Below are 13668 nucleotides of genomic sequence, written 5' to 3' on the forward strand. Positions count from 1 at the left end.
TGTTGTCTGCTTCCTAACATATAATGGTTCTTCTACCTTTTGTTAATGCGAGATTTGCATACGTGTTTCATGAGGTTAATACAATGCATAAACCAAAACATTTATTTGGCAGCATCTGTGATATTTCCCCAGATAATGCAGTGTTTCTTCCAAGTCAATGAAATACAACCTGTCATGAGGTTGGGTCGTTAAAATACTTGTGCAAGGGCTGCGACCATATTTTACACGTTTGCAAATGCCCCGGTCTTCCCAGTGAGTTTCTTAATCAGGCAAGAGCAGGCGATGGCTGGGACCCAAGGAGAAGGTGTAGAGGTTCCCCTTGGAGGCAGAACATTGAGCCAATTCAGGAATTGGGCTCTGTAAAGGCAAGAAAAAAAGTTTTGTGTGTTGACTAGATCTGCTTCACCATTTCTTCAGTCTAACTTTTGAAGTGTGTGTGTGTGTGTGTGTGTGTGTGTGTGCACCGAAATAGTCACTTAATCCTCCAGGGGGAGAATATTAGATCTGTACTTGAAATCTTCTAAGAATCCAAGAGTGGGTCAAAATGCCCAATGGCTTTGTGCAGCTACGATCCTATCATGAGATTGGTTCCATATGGGGCTCTTTAAAGCAAAAAAAAAAAAAAAAAAGTTATGAGACCAATAATTTTTAATGAAACTTGGCTTAGCTCACAAGCAGGTCTAGCAGATGAAACAGCAGTCCAGGCTGGAAACATGGCTTTTCTTCTTCCTGGCGGGGATGAAAGAAAGCATCGTTTCAATTAAAGAAGACCCTAATGGAGATGTGTTTTGTATTATCAGTTTTAAGCAAGTAGGGATTTAGGCATTGTCTCTTTCACCACATGTCTCTGAGCGAGTCCTTGCTTGCTCCAACGGAAGTGTTGGGCCATTTTGAAAGTGGAACCCTTCACGCTCCTGAAGGTTGAGTTTTTGAATTTGACCGCCGAAGTTTGATGGCATGTTGAATTTTTTGGCGGAAACTTTTGAAATTTGACGGAAAGTTTTGGTAGAAGGCTTGCATTCATCAGCTTGGGCGGATCTAACAAAATAACCTACACTTGGTGGCTTCAACAGCAGGAGTTTATTTCTCATTGCTCTGGAGACTAGGGAGTCCAAGATCAACCCAAAGGCCCCATTTCCAAATACATTCTCCTTAGGAGTTAGGGTTGCAACGTATGAATTGGGGGTGGGGGGGGGGAATAATTCAATCCATAACGATGTTGTTTGAAAGCTCCTGTCTTCCTAAAACTTGGGAAGAATTTTGTGTGCAGAAGATCTTCACAAACTGAGAATGGTATTCTTTGATGCTCTCTCTCTGCCTCTCTCTCCCTCTCTTCACTGCACATATATACCACCTTAGTCGTACAGTTTCCGAACCTCGGCACTACTGACATTTTGGACCAGGTCATTTTTGTTGTAGGAGGGCTTCGCTGAACACTGTAGGCTATTAAGCAGCATCCCCGGCCTCTACCCACTAGATGCTGTTAGCATCCCTCTCCCGCCTGGGACAACCAAAAATGTCTCCAGACATCATCAAGCGTTCCTGGGAGGGAAAAATCACCCTCAGTTGAGAATCACGAATTTCCGCGTTCTCTGATCTTTGAACAAATGATATCTGTTTACTGCCATAGGTGGGTGTCTTCTGTAGGCTTACTGGCTTAAGAACAAAGGTGACTTTTTACGATCTAAGTGTTATCTAATTCAGCTCACGTCTAGTGGTCTGGTTCCATCTGTGTTGGGGAATCCCACGTGTCAGAACACAGAGAAGGAATGCTTGGACGTAGAGTAGGGGCGCCTGCTACCTGGACAACCATAGGAAGGCAGGGGCCACAGAAAGACCTTCTCACCCATCCTCCTGCCTCCAGATGGGACAAATAGGCCCAAGGAGAATCTGGCTTGCTGTCCCAAGTGCCAAGGTCGGGGAGGAGGACCTTCCTGCTAACTTCCCCTTGCCTCCCACATCACTCTGCTTTATATTCGCCGGTGCTCTTACTGCTAATTGAAATGGTCTTGTTTATTCATATGTTGACGTTAGTCTTTATTTTCAGGGGACCGTCTTCCCGAGGACAATGCAAACCCCACGAGAGCAAAGATTTTGCCGTAAGTGGCAGCGTACTGATTTAGCCAAACCTCGGAGTCTTGGGATCAGACTGCTGGGGCCGAAACCCAAAGTCTGCGGCTTCTCAGTTTTGCTGACATGGACCAATCATTTAGCTTCACCAAGACTCAGAGTCCTTCTCTGTGTTTCTTTATAAATAAATTAAACAAATAAGACTGGTTCCTCTCAACCAGGACTAAATGGAGTAATGCGTATGGTATAACATGTGCTCAACAATTAGAAGCTGTCACTTTCACCACTGTAATTATACTACTCAAAGTAGTTCTTGGTCCAGGAAGAAACACAGTCAATATTAGTCAAATGAACGAATGAGCGAATGAATGAATGAACAAATTCTCTTGTGTTTGCCTCTGATTTTCCATTCTTCCTGTTGCAGTTGATAATTTGCTGTCTACCCAATCCTCATTTCTAGTCTCACTATAACTGGGAAGCAAAGGTCTAATCAAGCGTTTGCTTCTAAGCAAGGAACGAGAGCAATCATACACCGACAGAAAGGCCCAGACTTGGGAACGATATTAACCCTCATTAATTTTTCATGATAACATCTCAAATTCTCTACAAGGGCTCCATTGTTCTGTGAAGCTCAACTTTAGACTGACCCCGACACTTTTTCCTTCCTTCCTTGTGGATTTGTGGGGATCTGTCCATGCCCCACACCAGGCACGAGCTGGACAGGGATGATGGCAAGTAGCCTGCTTGGCACAGGGAAGAAGTACAGTTCTGGAAGGGAGAGGCAAGGTTGCGGTGTGCGTGGCATCCACTCAGCCTCCTCCCACATCCAAATGGTAAAAATCACCATTTGTAAGAAATGTGCTCAATCAGAGAAGAAAAAGAGACGTAATTATGTCGTTTATAATGAATTCTGAAGAAACAAAGAATTTAAGGAGAAAACTCTCGAGACGACCAGGGAGCCAAAGCCTCTCGGATCATCTGAGCTGCCCTGGAGAAGACGCATAGCTGATCAAACATTTGTGTTGATCACAGGGGGCCCTCCTAGCCCTTGAGAATGTTCACAAGGAAGCAGGAAAACTCAGGAGCCCCAGCAAACACAGCCCGACTTTTATTAAATAAATTACACGCTCCTCTCAGCTTCCACCAGCATCAATAATATCAACTTTTGGACAAACGGTTCCCTCTGGGGAACGGGTTCTGAGATTCGCTCCTAATCTTCTTTCTTTGAAGTGTCCAAGGGCTTAAAGGCATGCGTCAATATCTGGGGCCTCTGGCCTTTGTGGGAAGGGGGGTGAAAGGGTCCTGTTGTGGAAGGGAGTGAGACCACCAGCATCCACCCCCCCCCCCAGGCTGACTGTTTCCATTCAGTCAGTTTCCAGGGTTCTCCAGATCACCACCCACCCACACGGGGGTAAGAATCCCCAAGGGTCCCACGTCTCCTAAGGAAAGGGTTCCCGTGTACCTCTAGCTCTCGACACGACAGCACTCGCTGTCACGACAGCCCTCGCGGGTCTTGGCTTGGGAGAATAATTACAAAACGAGACCAAAACGGAACAAGCCTGGGAGAGTGAGCATAAACCTTAAGCTGAAATTTCTAAATATTTCTAGAAGATCAATGATAGTATCTGTTAAATCTTAAGATGTGGACTACCATTAACTGACCCCTTTAAAAATTAACACACGATGGGCACCTGGGTGTCTCCGTCGGTTGAGCAGCCGACTTCAGCTCAGGTCATGACCTCACAGTCCATGAGTTCGAGCCCCGCGTCGGGCTCTGTGCTGACAGTTCAGAGCCTGGAGCCGGCTTCGGATTCTGGGTCTCCCTCTCTCTCTGCTCTGCCCCTCCCCTGCTCATGCTCTGTCTCTCTCCGTCTCAAAAATAAATAAAAACATTAAACAAATTGTAAAAATTAACACAAGAAACAGATTCATTCATACCTTTCTAGATACCCTGGGCCCGCATTTCCCGAGCGCGTAGATAGAACGAAAAGCCAGAATTCGGCACTGGTGTCTTATGTCATGGGCCGTGACCGACCACTTGCAGACTCCTTCATGTGTGTTCTTCACACCCGCCCCGTGACGTAGGGACTATTATTCTCATTTTATTGGATCCAGACCCTATGTTTTTAACTTATGAACTACTAAGTTTTTGTGGTCAAATAAGTTTGTAAAAACTCAGAGTTAACCAATATTAATGGGTTCTGCTACTATCGGAATTCTCAGCCTTTTCACGTATTAAGATCCATTAGAAATATCCAAGAGGGAGACTGGAATATATAGACTTTCCTCAGCATATTTTACCATGGAATGGTTATTCACCCCGGTGCATTTCCAAAGATTATTGTTCTCCAGGAACACGAAGACTATACTTCTAAGGAGACACAGGGCCATCACTTTGGGCATTAGACCCAATGCCGCAACACTGATTGTTGAGTGACTTTTTCTTGTTTTTAATAAATGATACATGATACTCCTACAAACCACTTACAAAATTGCAAATATTAGAATTGAAAACTTGGAATAGAGCTAGGCTCATGGCATGCTGGAAACCAAAAGTCATGGGAATATTATGGCAGAACTTTTCACTGCTTTTGGGAGCTGTCATCCCCTCCTTCATTTTACCCTCTAAGCAAATTTCTAACCTATAGGATCTCCTCCCATGCTTGGAAGAGGTTGTGCGGGCAGAAACCCTACACTCCCACCCTAGAGCTGGGATTAGCAAATTACAGCCTATAAACTTAATCTGGCTGGCCACTTGTTTTTATAAATAAAGTTTTATTGGAACACAGCCATGCTCATCCATTTACATTATCTTTGGCTGCGTTCATGCTACAACAGAGTTGAGTAGCTGTGACAGAGGTTTTATGGTCCCCAAACCTAAAATATTTACTATTCAACCCTCTACAGGAAACGTTTGCTGCCTCTTCCCTAGAGCTACCTACTGACAATGGTTATAGAGCTGGGTTGCAATGCACAACTTCTCCAGTAGAGGCCTCTGTCTAAAATACCATGTGTTTCATTTGAGGGAAGCTACCACCATGATTTACCCACTCTTTGAGTTCAGAAATTCTATGTGATGTAAGTTTTCTCCAGTGAGGGAGAGACACCAGGGAAAGGGAGAAGACATCAGCATTTACTGAGCTGTGGTTAAGTATCTAGGAAGGTGCATATGTTGTCTACTTGCAACAATCTTGATTAAAAAGCTTTGACCCCGTTTTTCAGGGGAAGAAAATAGAATCAAAGAGGTAAAGTCATTTGACCAGGGTTACGCAGTAAAGGATTTGCATCTCACACTCTCTACCTCAAGGGTGGACCCTGATTCTAAAGGACTGGTTAAGAATGCAGGCTTTGGGATTACCCAGTCTAGATTCAAATGCCAGCTCTGCCATGGACTAGCTTTGTGACTTGGGCAAGTGACTTAATTCTGTGCCTCAATTTCCTCACTTGTGAAGTCGGAAGGAAAATAGTACTTTCCCCTTAAGGTTGTCAGGAGAACGCAACGAGTTAATACATGGAAAATTCTCAGCATGATGCCTGGCACAGTAAGGTCTCTGCACAAATGTTAGTTGTTACTGTTTAATGGGGAGGGACAGGAAAGGTAGAGGGATAACATCTACATTTCTGGATCTAACAAGTTGGGCTGGTGTCTTTATCTTTTCACATATATAATGAGCCCCTTGAGGGCAGGTTGTATTTTTCTGTGTCTTCTATAAGAGTGCCTTGGCCAAAATATTCCATCAAAACGAACTGTTGAGTTGAAGGCAGAAATGGGGGAAGAAATTTGTCAGTAAAGTGAAATATTGAGCTCTTTAGTTGTTGAAAGAACGAGACAATGTGGGGAGCCTGGTCAACACAGATGACTGATTTTACTTAAGCTTCAGAGGATTGGGTCTTGTCTTTGGGTCTTGTCTGATATTTCAGTTATCTATCATCCCAAGCCTTAGGACAATAATCATTTATTATCTCTCTGTGGTTGGTTGGGCTCCTTTGGGCTGTTCTTCTGTTCCGGGTGTTGTTGACTGGAGCGGGACTCTGTTCCTCTGGAGCAACCAAGATGGCCGCCTCACATGGTGGGCAGTTGGTGCTGGCTGTGGCTGGGCGTCCACTCGGGGCTGTTGACCAAAGCAGGCTGGTTCACCTCCATGCGGCCTCCACATTTGCCTTGGGATTCTCACAGTGTGGTCACTGGGCTCTGTCCTCTCAGGGTCTACACTTGGAAGTCCTGGAAGGGCACTCCCTCGGTATCCCCTGGTCACAGGGGCAGAGGAAATAAACTGTCTCTCGATGAAAGAAATGGCAAAGACTTTGTGGCCATTTTTAATCCACCATACCTGAACTCCCCGGACCCCTGCCTCACCTTACCATACTGCTGGCCAGCTACAGCCAGGATCTTCCTCCCCTGATGGGACGTTCCCACTATTCTGTCTTCGAGGTTACCCGGGCTGCAACTCTCAGAGACCATCTCAGTGTTTGACAAATGCAGCCGGTTCAGTGAGGCCGGGAGCAAGGGTGTCCCACTGCCCGCCCTTGACCTTAAGCTTCCTCAAGTAATGTCAAGCTTTGTCTCAGGTCTGCTCCTTCGGGTCTTCCTCCTCTATACCCAAATAATTTCCACTCGTCCACATTTCAGCTTATGAGACACCTCCTCCAGGAAGTATTCCCTGCTTTATACCCACCCCACCAGCTAAGTGCTCCCGCAAAATTGTGATTTAATCTCCCCTCACCAACCCTGTCTCACCACCCAATTGTTTCATTTCTCCGCCTAAGTTAGCATTCACTGCTCACTTTTTGCTCATCCCCATTTGACAGAAGCTTTCATGGGAGGTGGGTAGAGATTGCCTCAGTCTCCATCATATCTTCAGTGCCTCAGGCGGCGCTTGGCCAACCAACTGATACTCAATGAATGAAATCTTCCCTCTGATCGTTTCCTACCCTCCTGCTCTCGGAACCTGGACCGTCAGAAATGCTAAAGGTTGGGGCTTGGCAGAAGTCAGGCCAAGAGGATGCCAGTGGGGATGGTCTGAGGGCCAGGGGGAGGGGAGCAGAGTGAGAAATTAAGAACAAGATGGCAGGCCAAGTGGACAGCCTCGTTGAGCCAAGACCCTGGTGTCATCCACTCACACTGAGGCACACGCAGCTGTCCCCATGGCTTCCCGAGCTCTAGCAAAGACTTAAACCCCCATAAATGTTTTATTCACATCCACACACACCTTACACCCTGGCATCGCTCAGAAACTCTGACTGTGAAGGAGAGGGGGGCCCACTGAGAAGGCCATGTCTTCGGGCTCCCCCCTGAAAGTGTTCTTCCAAAGCAAACACATAGGAGTTTGTAAAGGCAGGTTCATAAAAAAAAAAAAAAAAAAAAAAAAAATCAGAGGGAAAGTAGTGAATCTAATAATACCCTGATCCCTAGACCTCTCCAGAGGCATCTGGGGCCTGACATCCCAGTCAGGTGTGGCTTCCCACCCAGACCGTGACTGGCCTGTAGGCTGAGAGGCCTGGGGAGGCTGCCATGGCCCCACCACTGGAAATGTCACCTTGGCTGGCCTGTAACTCCAGGGCGGTGAAGGTGGGCGTTTATTCGTAACACCCAGCACCTGGCTGAACAGGGCCTCCAACCCCTGCCCCACATTCCCAGCCATACACACTGTTTCCTCCTACAGGACAGGTTTCAGAGCAGCCCCCCCTGAAGTCCTTCTCTCTAGATTTTAAGCTAAATCACCGCTTCTCTTTGTATCTCATTTTTTCCCTTCTTCTTCCTCCCTAAAAGCAACATTCCACATCCCCATCCCAGAACATCAGCGCCTTCTCCCCTCTATACACAATACACTTGTGTGTTTCTTCACCCTTGCTTTGAGATCCCAGGGAGAAAGAGGATCGGAACTTTGGGGACCGCAAGAGCAAAGCTGCTGTCTTCCTGAGCTCCCCAGGCGTAGCACCCACACACCAACATTTGTCACACGCAAATGAACGCGCTATTCCCAACATGATAAATTTCACATCAGTCCTGCTGACTTGGGCTTACTAATTGCCTGATAGCGTTTTCTTTGTTAAGCTTCACTGTGATCATCACACTTTTTGTTGAACCGACAGTAGAAATATTCCGCAGCTGACGACCCAAATGCAGCCCGATGCACGACTTCCCTAATCTTTCATGGTGGGGGTACGCACAGGTGGCACCATGTGGGCCCCCAGGGATCCCTGAGATTGATCTCTGGAGAGGGCTACCCAGCCCTGCCATGACGCACAACTCCAAGGAGATGCCATGCTTTTGTGCCCGATGCCCCCTGGAAATGAGCAGGACATAACCCGTGCCCTGTACATGGTGGCCCTGGGGCAATCCCTTTCTGAATGTGGGGGCAAGATGCAGGGGACCCAGTGAGCAACAGGAGGGCATACCCACGTTCACACCCCCATTCTAGGTTGTGCTTTCGAGATGCTGCACGGTCTGCTTCCCCATCTGAGCCCTTCGATGGAGGCATCACTGGTTTTAGCTGGCCAAGAGGAGCTGTCAAATGATACTCAGAGAACGAAGAGCAGCCTGGGTTTGATGTGTGTAAGGGGAGACCCTCTGAAGATGGGGGTGCCTTCCGTGGAGGGGCGGGGACAGGACGAACCACAGGGAGGTCTCCTCACCCCAATTTGCATGCTCCCTCTTAGCAAGAGATGGAACACTCTTATCAGCTAAAGAATTCAGCCACCGGTCGGGGTTGCATACCACACGGTGGCTTGGCCTGGCTCGGCTGTCTAGTTAAGAACAGGCTTGCCTTTGTTCCTGTGTGACTGGGGGCGCTGCTTGGGGACGGAGGATCCTGGGTGGGTGCAATTATGGGATTTTTTTAAGGTATAGAAATTGTATCTCTCATCTTGGGCCTTGGGAAAATAAACTGAAGAAGGGAGTGTGATATTAAAAAGGGCAGGTGGAGTCATTTTCACTGCTGGCGGTTCCTCTTCCCAAAAGTGACCTTATGAGCTCATGTGCCTTCCTGTTGTCACAGGAGCCACCGATGACGTCAAAACACTGCATTTAACTTTCCAAACTCTGTTCACTTTATCCTAATATCTTACTCTCTAAGGACTCAGAATCCTAAAGTCTTGGTGTTTGAAAAATTCTTATAGGGCACCCACCCATCCATCCGTCCACCCACTGTCCCTCCTTTCATCTACCTACCCACTCACTCATCCATCCATCCATCCAACCATCCATCCATTCATTCAACCATCTAGCCAGCCAACCAGCCATCTATCCACCCACTCATCCATTCGCTCACCTACACATCCATCCATGAAGCATTTCTTGAGCACTTACCATGTGCCCCCCAGTGGTGAACAAGGGAGACTAAGTGTCTGCTGTCATGGAACTGCCTTGCTTTGGGAGGAAGATGGATAGCAAACAAGGAAGCAAACAAATAAACAACATCGTACAAGATTGTGGTAATTGCCCGAAAAGAGAAAACCCGGGAGACATGAAAGAATCAATGTGGAGGCCTGGGATGGTCAGAAGGGGCCTCTCTAAGAAGGTAACTCTATTTTTTTTTTTATTTTTTTTTTTCAACGTTTATTTTTGGGACAGAGAGAGACAGAGCATGAACGGGGGAGGGGCAGAGAGAGAGGGAGACACAGAATCGGAAACAGGCTCCAGGCTCTGAGCCATCAGCCCAGAGCCTGACGCGGGGCTCGAACTCACGGACCGCGAGATCGTGACCTGGCTGAAGTCGGACGCTTAACCGACTGCGCCACCCAGGCGCTCCAAGAAGGTAACTCTTAAACAGCAAACGGATTGCCAAGAAGGAGAAAGTCAGACGAAAAATTGGGAGAAGAGTGTTCCAAGCAGAGACAACAGCAAGCTTTAAGTGGAGGCTCTGAAGGGGGCACACACTTGGCCCCTCTGAGGGGCAGAAAGGGGGCCCGTGCAGCTGGAGCAGAGCGACATTTCTTTAAACTACTTATCCAAATGAAATATTGCACGGATCCCAATGTGAAATAAGCCACACAAAAGGATTCAGATAGAGTCACATTAAAACCACTGATAGGATTCGGCAGCCACGCCGATCTCTCCTCTAACATTTATTGGAATGCTTTGGTGACCCTAAATCACTGCCTCCAAGCTCAGCCGAGTTCACTTCCGGAGTGTCGATGTCTCGAGGGGGGTGGGTGTTGAGACAGGCAGGGCTTTCTTTGGGGGACGCATCTTCCCGAACAAAAAGGCTGCATGTGGACTGAAGGGTTGATACTCTGTCGGCCAAATCACGCTGTGGCTTCCCCTCCCGGCCGCCGCAGGCTTATCCCAGCTGGTTCTTGCCGAGCAGCGTACAGGACATATTTCAGCCCAGGAGACTTTGAAGTATGTGTTCTCTTAAGGCTTAACAATGTCAAGCTTCATAACCCAAGAACTGGCTTGCTAGCTTCCTATTTTAAATTGCTCATAATTTGAAACATGCAAACATTTCCACTTTATCAAGCAGGGCTACTAAACATATTATTGCTGGAACCTGCATGTTTTATGGTCTCCATACAGCCAGGGAGCTGAGTTTTATTAAAATAGACTGTTAAGAGGCTCAACTCATTATGGAATCTTCCAGGCCCCAGAATAAAAGAGTTTTGTTTACGAAGGGTAGGAAAAAAAGGGCTGGGAACAAAGTGGGAATGACTGTGTGTGTGTGTGTGTGTGTGTGTGTGTGTGTGGTGAAGGCAGAGGTGGGAAAAAGGCAGAGACCACCAACAGTCTTGGCTCCGCCCGTCAGTGTCGCTCCTGCTCCACCTCTGTGTCATCAGCCTGTCCGAGGCCCAGCACGTTCGTGGGCCTCCAAATCCGTTAGGTACGGCAGAGTTGGGTCTGGCCGCAAAACACCAGAATTTGGCAAAGAAGGGCAATGCTTCCCTTGGGGCCGCGGTGGGGGGCGGGGGGGGGGGGGGGGAAGGCTCAGGGCCTCCGCCGAGGGCAAGCACGCCTAGGATGTTAAAATGAGATCTCCCAAACAAACGTACACTGCGCACAGAGGTTTTAGAGTGGAACTGACGATGGGAGCCCAGGCCTGGCTGCCTCTGTCCTTCCGGTGCGTGTGCTCCGGGGCTGGGGGCAGCAGTAAATGATGGTAAGGGTGAGACCGGGTAATACAGTCATTCCTACATATCCGGGAGGCCGTCTTCGCTCACCGGAGCAGAGACGGTGTTCTGTCAGTTCCCACGCTAGCCTTGGGGAGAGGAGACACACTGACTGACACTACCTGGGGTGGCGGAGAGGGACCCGCTCGCCCTCCCGCCCCAGCCGAGTCCTCGGATAACCTCTAGCCCCACTGGCAGCAATTGAGTGAGACACCTCAGGTGAGACCAGGAGAGGGACTGCCCAGCTGACCCCGGTCAGCTCACCGAGACATGCCAGACATTAGGTGGTTGTTGCCGCTTGGAGACGCTAAGGTTTGCGTTGGATGGTTACGGAGCGGTAAATAGCTGACTCCCCACTCTTCACTCCCTTCCTCCTTCCGGGGGGGGGGGGGTGGATCTGGGAAAAGAAGCAGCTCTCCAAGGGCAGCCCTCTTTTATTGAACATCTAACGAGCGGGGCACCACTTCTGAGTGTTTTAGAGGATTTTAAATGACACGCGAGGTGCATTCAACTATTGCCCCCACTTCAAAGATGCGGAGACTGAGGCTCGGAGTCTGACGCCGCAGTCCCATCCCGCACTCAAGGCACAGCCCGCCTCCCACCCCGCGCCCTGCGCCCGGCGAGCCCTCAGTCACGTTAGCTGCCCCCAAGTCCACTAGCACACCCCCCCGCCCCGAGGCCACCCCGCATCACACACTAAGTTAGCACCTGGTTGTCAGGAGCTGTGCCGGATTCTAGGAAGGTCCCCAGAGCTTGGCACGGACCCCCGGCCCTCCCTCACGCAGAGGCGTTAGCTGTCCTTGTCCGCGGACTTGTCAATGCTCTTCCGTGATCCCTGCTCTGCAGTACCCGACGCAGTGGCCGAGCCCTGCATAAGCACCCGGGGTTCACGAAATGGGTTCATGACGGCATCACGCACGAACGTACAAGGGGTGGATGGGCCGTGGATGGAAGTATAAACAAACGCATCACATTCTGACGCCCACGTATTTTAAGAAGCCCGCGCGGAGGGCTTAAGAGATACTTACGAAGTATCTCCTTCAGTGGTTTTAATTTCAGAGGAAAGGTCATTCTTGCCAATCTGTGATTTTTTTATTTGGCCTGGGTACAGGCAAAGAGGGTTGGGGAGTAAGATCTGGCGATGGAGGAGGTTGGAAAGGTGTTAACAAGCTATAAATGACCTTCCCAGCCTATTCAGGCATAAGTAATGTCCCCAAATTGCCTACAGTCAAAACTGCCAATTCCAAGCTGATTGCGATGAATCAGGCTCCCCCTATACGCAATAATGTGATCAATTTCTCATTTCGCTGAATAAATAAGCTGGAAGATGGGGAACTGTCTCTGACCCACCGTTAACCTTCTGCCTCATTATTCATATCAGACCTATGACATGCATGTAAGAAATCCCTGGTTCAATTTTAGCTAATTATTTGTTAGGACTGAAGGCTCCGTGAAGTGTTACTGATGGTACAAGTGCCCAGGGACCTCCGGGCGGGGAAAATCAGACTAGGAAAGCCTTTGTCTAGAAGAAGGCAAGCCGGGAGCATCCGCCTTTCCCCCCGGCCATCAGCTTATGGTTGGCACGTTCATGCGCTTGTACATGTGTATTTGCCTCCACGTGAGATGCCCCAGTAATTTATGACACCTTTGACTAGTGTTAACTCACATCTTTTTTTTTTTTTTTTTTTTATCATACTCAGCGAAGATCGCCCTCACAAATCAATTCTTTTATTGGGAATAAATCCTGCCATTGGTTTTCCCCTCCCCCTGCCCCACGCGGCATCACCCAGATCCGGACATCGCAGGACCAGAGCTGTGGGAAACATTAAAATTTTGTTGTGTCATTGGCTGGCTGCCCCTGGAGAGATTTCTGGGACAGCTGCACAAGTAGGTTTGTGTGTCCCGTGAGGGAGGAAGACCTCCCGTGAGGGATCTGGCAGGTGCTGCTGGCAGAGATGGTGGGGGCTCGTTGGCCCGGTCCTGGTGGTTCCCCTGGAAGAGGGCATCACGGTGGCTCCCCTGGGAGGGGCCCACTGGCTCTGCCTGGAGGACCTGTGCCTGCCCCAGAGGGGGCCCCGGATGGAAGTCTCTGGGCCTGGCTGCCCTGGCCGGGAGTCCATCTGAAAAATCAGCGTGGGTGACTTCCAAGGAATCTCCCCGGGCTAGAAAAAGCGCAAGGTGCTTTTGGTGCATTTGCGTTTCCTTAAGAGAATAGAGGCCTTCGCTGCCCACTAGCTGTCATGCTGCCTGCAGAAAGATCTGGATTTTATCCCAGTTCCCTTGAAAGCAAATGACAAGGTCCATTTTGCGTCTTAGGAAGATCGTTGGCTGCCTGTGGCTGACGGTTTGGAGGAGGGAGCTACTAAGTGGCACAAAGCAGGAAGAAACTGTGCCTCCCGGAGACCGGGTGGGATTAGCTCCATTGTACAGATGCAAAGACAGATTCAGAGACAAAGGGCCTTGCCAGCCATCAGTGATCATCAGGGGACTGGC

Source organism: Puma concolor, chromosome E2 (genome assembly GCF_028749965.1).
Source record: "Puma concolor isolate L17-30 chromosome E2, mPumCon1.1.hap2, whole genome shotgun sequence".
Taxonomy (NCBI): domain Eukaryota; kingdom Metazoa; phylum Chordata; class Mammalia; order Carnivora; family Felidae; genus Puma; species Puma concolor.